Source organism: Nesoenas mayeri (assembly GCF_963082525.1).
Source record: "Nesoenas mayeri genome assembly, chromosome: 10".
Classification (NCBI taxonomy): domain Eukaryota; kingdom Metazoa; phylum Chordata; class Aves; order Columbiformes; family Columbidae; genus Nesoenas; species Nesoenas mayeri.
In genome coordinates this window covers 12,102,107-12,109,585 of record NC_137560.1, presented here as the reverse complement: position 1 = coordinate 12,109,585, position 7,479 = coordinate 12,102,107, and positions in this window count along the sequence as shown.

The following is a 7,479-nucleotide window of genomic DNA, read 5'->3' as shown; positions in this document are numbered from 1 at the left end:
GTCCACAGGCTTCAATAGAACCTTCTCAAACCCTCCTCACACTCGTGCCTCAGAAAAACCGCTGGGTGGTTCGCAGAGTATTTGATGTGCATCCATGACTTAATATCTTCTGTAGTGCCAAACCTCAGGTGTGGTGTGCATGGCACTTTCTATGCAGGTGCACAAGAAGCATTTTTCCTCTCTTTGAGAACTGAGAGTTTTAGTAAAAATAATTTTTTACTCACAAAGAAAAAATAAAACACTTTTATAGTACTGCTAAAAGAAAATGGTTGAGACTTGTCAGCTAAAATGGCCAAGTATTGTCCTGACATGAGGTTGGTGTGATAGCCAGGAATGGCTCATGGGATGTTCTACTTTCTGGTGGGACACAAACCCAGTTGATATGCCCCAAAAAGTAAGTTTAGTGAGGCTGCCAACCGAACAAACCTGTCATATCACAGCTATGGGATTTCTCCCTTTCCACTAAAATTCTTGCTTTTTATTGCTGTTGGCGTTTTTTGGAGACTGTTACAAATCACTAAATCCTATACTGTGCTCTCAAGCATTTCACAGTTCCTTGATATGTCAGCTCTGTTTGTTGTCTCAAGATAAGGCCTTTTTTTCAGGGCAGAATTCTGTACTTTCTGCTATTTTCTTTAATGTGTCTGGTTTCTGTTCATCAATAATATTCTCCCTGGACCAGTGACAGAGTAAACCAGTTATTAGCCATCAAGCAAAATACTTTTTTTTTCTTCAGAATTAAAGTGTTTTAGAGAAACACATTTTAAAAATAAATAGCAGTCTAATTACCTTTCCATCATGGGTGGGAAATTTCCAAATACTATCTATACTGAACTGAGTATGTCTTCAGAGCAACAATCAAGATCATATTCACCAAACAAGGAATGTATCACAAACATGGCTGTGATGACACATTAAGCATTTATAAGAATAAAATAGTGAATAAATAAGTTATGATTCTATAACATTTTCTGCATTATTGCAGTATAATATACGTAATTCCAGGGTATTGTATCTGCTACATGTACTGTAATAAATCAATTTTTTTTTTTTCAGGTTGGATTGCAGTCTGGCAAACTGAAGTATTACAAAAGTATGAGCCATTTCTTCTCCAGACCCTGGGGTTTTATTAAAAAACATTATGCTAACTACTTCTGGCTTCTTTTGATATGCTAATCCATTTTGATTTCTGTTTTTTTAACTTAATTGCTGAGAGTACATTCAAGTCACACTTAAGCATGTTTCTGCAGGCTTGATGGACAGAACTTATTTTTTAATGGCTACTGAGATTCTCAAATAATTCACATGACTGAAGGAGCTAGGGTTTCTTTTAGGAAACACTAAATAAAATAAAATCATAATAAGATGATGAGTCCTGGAAACTCTTGGACCAAAACCCAAGCATTCCCTAGTTCTCATTTTGGATGATATTGCCTCTGTTTATAACCTTCGCGTTACTGAGAGCCATATTCATGTGCTGCATGTGTAGTTCTAGTTAGTGCCTTAAATCTAAATCCAAACCACCAAACTGGGCATTAACTCCCAGTTAGTCCCTGGCTATGAATGACAGACATCACTATCCACCAGCCTTTCCTACAGGGGTGTAGTGAAGACACTGAAGATTTTTCTTGAGATATGTGACTTCTGTTTAGGTTACATGTTCCTGTCAGGATGTTTATTAAATACCACAAGGAATTATTAATTTTTAGGTTTTTAACCTCAACCTGCTAGAAAACACATTTAACATAAAAAATATTTATTATCACAAAAGGCAGCCTTTTGCGTGAAGAGTGTGAGAGTCATAAATCTCACACTTTTAATCCATCCCAGCATGTGCTGTGTTCCCAAACTCAGACTGGAATCACTGGAAGCCGCTTCCTGTTCTTCCAGCAGTATTAACCCTGGGTCAGGTTGAAAACTGAAAGCAGCAGGTTGTAGCCTGAAAAACAACTGTGTAAATCCCAAGTTATTTTATTAAATTTGGTGAAGGCAAGTATATGTATATCACAGAGTATGTTAGTTAATCTGGTCAGTGCCAATCTGTCTGAGAGTAGCTCAAATTACTGTAATTAAGATGAAGTCAGAGCACTTCAGTATGATGAAGAGCATTTTTCTTTCGAGCAGCTGTTTATGAAAGATACACTCAGCCAGCTGTGATGAATTTTCATTTTATTTTAAGAGCACTATTTGTAAGAACGTTGATTAAGAAACTAAGTTTAACTACCATGCCACCAGACCTTCGGGGGTTTAATGCCCAGAATCAGATTCTCTCTTTTGTATTTTGCAATTGCTAGTTGGGAATAGTGGCTAATTGCAGAGTTGCTGTTGGTTAACCTTGTAGTAGTGTAGAGTCAGAGGAGGTTAATCAAATAAATAATAATTAATAATCAAATAAATAAGAATTAACCAAACCAACCAACCAACCAAAAAAACCCACAAAAGGACAGCAACACAAAGGATATTAAAGCATAGCAATAGTTAGAATTTCAATTAGCATTGCTGAGGGTCATACTAGGGATGAAGAAAGCAAAGGCTTGGGTGCTTGTTACCCGAGACATTAATTATGGGTGCAGTTGTCAACAAAAAGTGTTTGCAAACAAACACCAACCTCCCACTTGGTCATTCATACACACAAACCCAAATATATGCTCTACAAAAAATATGTCTCTGTCGCCTTCCCCAAAAAAATATTTGATCAGTTTGGCATTTAATCACGGTACTTTTCCTCCCATTTTCTCAGCACATGCACTCCTGTCTCCTCTTCCCTGCTGTTCTCAGGAGGACAAACTATGTGACTGGAAAGAGGATAAGAGGAACTAACAAGAGCTCTACTGACAAAATCTCTGCCATGTAAAATGCCCAAGCTCATTTACATCCCTCAGCTCCCTTCTACCTCAAAACTAGTTGACAGAAAATAAGTTGTCATCATGTAGAAGCAGCCCATGCACTCCCTCTTCTCCACCTCCATACTTGAATTAAGTGGAAAATTTAATTAATTTACTATATTGCTGGGATAAAAGGCACTAGATGGTGCTGTAACATACTTTTCCAGATTTTGTTTCTTTGTGAGAATTAATCAGGCAGCTGTGCAGCACTGTCAGCTTTGGGGTTTCTATTTTTAAGAGATTCACAGCAAACAATGGGAGAGTTTGATCTCTGACCTATTCCCTTTCAATTAGGTTTTTGTGTTTTTCTTCGACACGCTGTTTTGACTACTTCTGTTTAAAAAGTAGTCTGTATCGTCTAATTAAAATAGGAAAACTCCTGTGTATGTATGCCATTGATTTCTACTCTTCCAATAAATTGGCTTGTTGTACACCCAAACCCACTAGTTGCAGGCAGAACAAAGCAATATGTCTAAGTATTTCAGAATAAAAAGCAACTCTCAACCTTTAGACTATTTATTACGTACTGACAGTAAGAAAGCAGTTACAGGACAAAAAGAAAATCTATATTTTAGACATGAAAAAAAGCTAGTAACAAAATATAAATGAAGCCATTTTTGTACCACCAAGCAGGCACTCCCAACACTGGAGACACTTGCCATCATCACACAGCCAAGGAAATTTCTGGCTTTCAAGTTGCCAGTTGAACTTACTACTCCCTTTGTCACAACTTTGTTGCACAAATTAGACGTGCCAGGTAACGCAGGTATTACCTGCCGGCTGATGCTCTGAGCGTGGCGTGCAAGTGAGCGCAGAAGTTTGGTGTAGTGGTGCCAGCGAAAGGCCCTGGTACACACACCCAGCAAATAGCACATAATTCCTTCCTTTAATTGTAAAACCAGAACAGATCCTAAGCTGTCAGCTTTGCATATACCAGGTTATCAACTCGGCTGGCCCAAAAGTACTACATCAGAGTTGTCCGTTTCAATATTAAATGTACTCTAAAAGAACAGAGTAAGGCAATTCCAGAAGCAAAAAAATCAGGGCTGGACAGGAGAACTGTTGTAGAAACAAGTGTGGATCGATGTTTGTGAAGTTAAAGAGTAGCAGATGACTAGTTTGTCACGAAACAGCTAATGCTTGCTTCAGATGGCTTTCTAGTAAGACCAGGGCATATTTACGACTCTTTTTTAAATATCTGCTGCCTTGGTCAGGCTAGCGTGACAAATGAGCAGCTCTGAATATGCAAAAGGCTTTCAGACAAAGAGCCTATTAGCCAAACATGCCTATTACTATGCGTAGAAGCAAATTCTCTTGCCAGTGAACTCTCGCCAAGTAACTAACTATTTGGCATGTGTGCAAAACCCATATTCAACACTAGTGACAGACAGCATGGCACAGAAAGCAAATGTGACTGTAAACAGAAATTTGGTTCAACAAAGAGAATACAAAGAGGAAAAACTCAATTTTAGGGAACAATATCTGGAAGGGTGTACCAAGTCAGAGACCCCACATCTTTATGTAGCTTTTAGAAGTATCGTCTCTACATAAATCCAGAGCTTCCAGACAGCTTAGAGATGAGTGTACCCATCTGAGAAAAGGGGCCAGGACCTGTTCCTGTGTGACTGCTGTTCTTACAAATAGAGCTGTAAATCAGTGTTGTCCATGGGCAGCTTTACAGTTGCTGATGTAAATTAAAGATGGACCCCGAAGCCAGATCCTGAGCTGCTCCATGTACTCCCTTCTGTGGCTGTGGGGAACTGCACTTCAAAGAGACTTTCAGAAGCATCAGTTGGAAAAGAAAAAAAAAAGAGGTGCCATGGTGTTGAGCAGAGCTTCAGTTACACCATACTGATTTGAGAGCTTCTCTTAGGGCTTCCTTAACCTGCTCTGGAAACCACGGTGGTTTGCACCACTCCTGGGCCACCATGAGATGTGTCCCTGCTTTCAGATGTAGCTTAGCACAGACCTGATGTGTCTGCAGCTGGTGTAAGCTGTGAAGAAGCTTTATCAAAGATAAGGGTCTGATCTTTCCTTTAATTTTTTCCATGAGAAAATTTTTGGTTGTCTTGGTGTTAATTACGTGGCAAGATCTTCAGCTAGTGTAAGGAAGAGGAACTCTATTGAGTCTCAATAGCTGAAACATTTCTTTTTCTTTCTCCATTGTTCTTATTGGATCTGTCAGCACCTGTCTTAGCAAAAAGATGAATGTATATATAGTTCTAGACAGTATTGCCCAAGAAGATCTAAATAGCCCTGTCTGAACAGGAGGTTTTATAGAGCTCACTTCAGCAAACCCTACTCACAGTGTGAGCAGTGTCAGTTTTATACATGTATATATTAACCACGGGAGACAAATAAATTGTTTCCATATATTATGTGAAATAATGTAATTGGTTTTATACACATTTAGATAGAGATAACTAGTTAATAAATCTGACTTAAATTTAAAATACAGAGTACTAAATATAAGTTAAAAGTACTATCTTTCTTGCACTGGTAAAAAGAGCACGCTACTTCTATTATCCATGCAGGAAAATCACTTAGCACTCAGGAAGGTGCAGGGAAGTCAATATGGCATCATTTACAACAGTATTGTCCTTAATCTTGGGGAAAATGTTCTTGATTCTATTTGAGGCTTTTTCTGGCTTCACATGGCTGCAGTTTGTCTTGGGGAAGAGGGCACATAACCTCAGCAGATGATGGCAATGAAAACATCACCCAGTCAGAGCTAACATTGACAAAGAGTGAAAAAGACACAGGAAAAGCTTTGAAACCAAGACCTTGCAGAGTTTTTTATCATCACAAAGTACTGAAATTTAGTAGAGACTGAGTACACTATATAGTCTGCTTACTTCAGTTTTCTCCATTTCTTGGTCTGAAAGTTCTATTGTTCACATCATTCCTTAACCTTTTTTTTAGTAGTGGTACTGAGTATTGCACCACTACAATCCAAAGGTGGTGGCAGTGCAAAGATGATGAAAAATAATACACTACAGTGTAATGGACATAAACTACCTGTAATGGACATAAATGCCGAATTGTTGGATTTCTGCCCAAGGCAGCAGAGGAACGGGAACTCTAGACATGCTCTAATGCTTTTGCAGTTCTCATTTTGCTCTTGCTTTGCAGGACTTCCATCGCCCTTGACTCTCATGTAGGTTACAGCAGCCTAGATCCCATAGGTAATGGCATATTAGGCATAGCAAGACTAGCTGTACTTTCTGTCTGCCTTGATGTGTTCTTTACCATCTCCTGGTGTGATGCTTCAGAACATTTGCACTCTGAAAGATCCTGTAACTGCTTTTCAGCCACTTTGAAGAACATGGGAGACATGAAAGAGCTGGAAAATCAGAGTGAATCTGGCCTTACAACTTATATTGGACACCCCAGCTATATCGAGCTCATACCAGTTTATAATCTAATATTAGAGCTGCAACCTCAACATCATGCACCAGTCTCAGCTGTGCAGATTGATGACAATCCCAGTCTTGCTCTCACGGCGTTACCCGGCATGGGAGCATGTGGCTATGTCCTGCTGGCACAGCTGAGTCCCTTTGGGAAGGCAGTTCCAGCCTTGGGGGGATGTTCAGCCTCCCCTGCTGCCCCGTGTCTCAAATCCATCCAGCTAACAGTTTCATCTCTGTTGAGAGAAAAAAAAAGGATCCTGCTGCCAACTGTAGGGATGAGGAAACCTCTGTCATGTAACCTCTGTCATGTACAAAACTACTTATAGAGCAATATCGTCCCTTTACTAGCATAACCGTCACATTAAGAGGATTCCTCTACCTGGGAGAATCTCCTAGTGAAATGCTGAACTAACAGCTTTAAAGGACTTCAGGTAAAGTGATGATGAAAACCTCCACTGGGAATGGGAAGAAAAGATACCTTCTGAAAAATGAAAATTCTGACACTGCACAAGGTGTTTCAGGTATTTGACTACCAGCAGTTTCAGAGTACTAGCTGAATATTCAGCTGGCATCAAATTAGCTCTCAATTGAGAGGTTTGTTATGTTTGTGCATTCAGAGCGCAGACTGTGTGTGCGTTAGTCAAGGTTCAAGAGGTCTGGATGAATGCGTGGGTGGATATACATAACATGGGGCAGAGCTCTAACGAGGAAGTAGTTATGGTAAAGCTCATTAAATGGATGTCTCCATCAAAGGATTTCAACAAATTAATAAAACAATTATTTCAAAAAATCTTATACATATCAACCCTATGATTTACTTTATCCCTAAAATATCAGATAAAGCAGAGAGATTAAGAAAACATAATATACACAGCAATACATAAAAATGCAGTAATCATATTCTAAGCTCTTATCTAATTGCAGAGAATACAGCACTGCAGGGAAAAAAAAAAAAAGGCAATTCAGTCCTCAGAGTCATAACACCAAATTTTCACCTTGTTTAAGGGCAGATGTACACCAGTTCCAAAAGGAAACAGATGTTTTCAAATGATCACAGCTCATTTATAGGGATAATTACCTGTAAATAGTAAGGTTATTAATGTTATTAGTTGAATATCACTATCTATCAAGCAAAAAAATAATCATCAAAGTAGGAGTTCTACTACTGAAGTCCCACTTAGGAT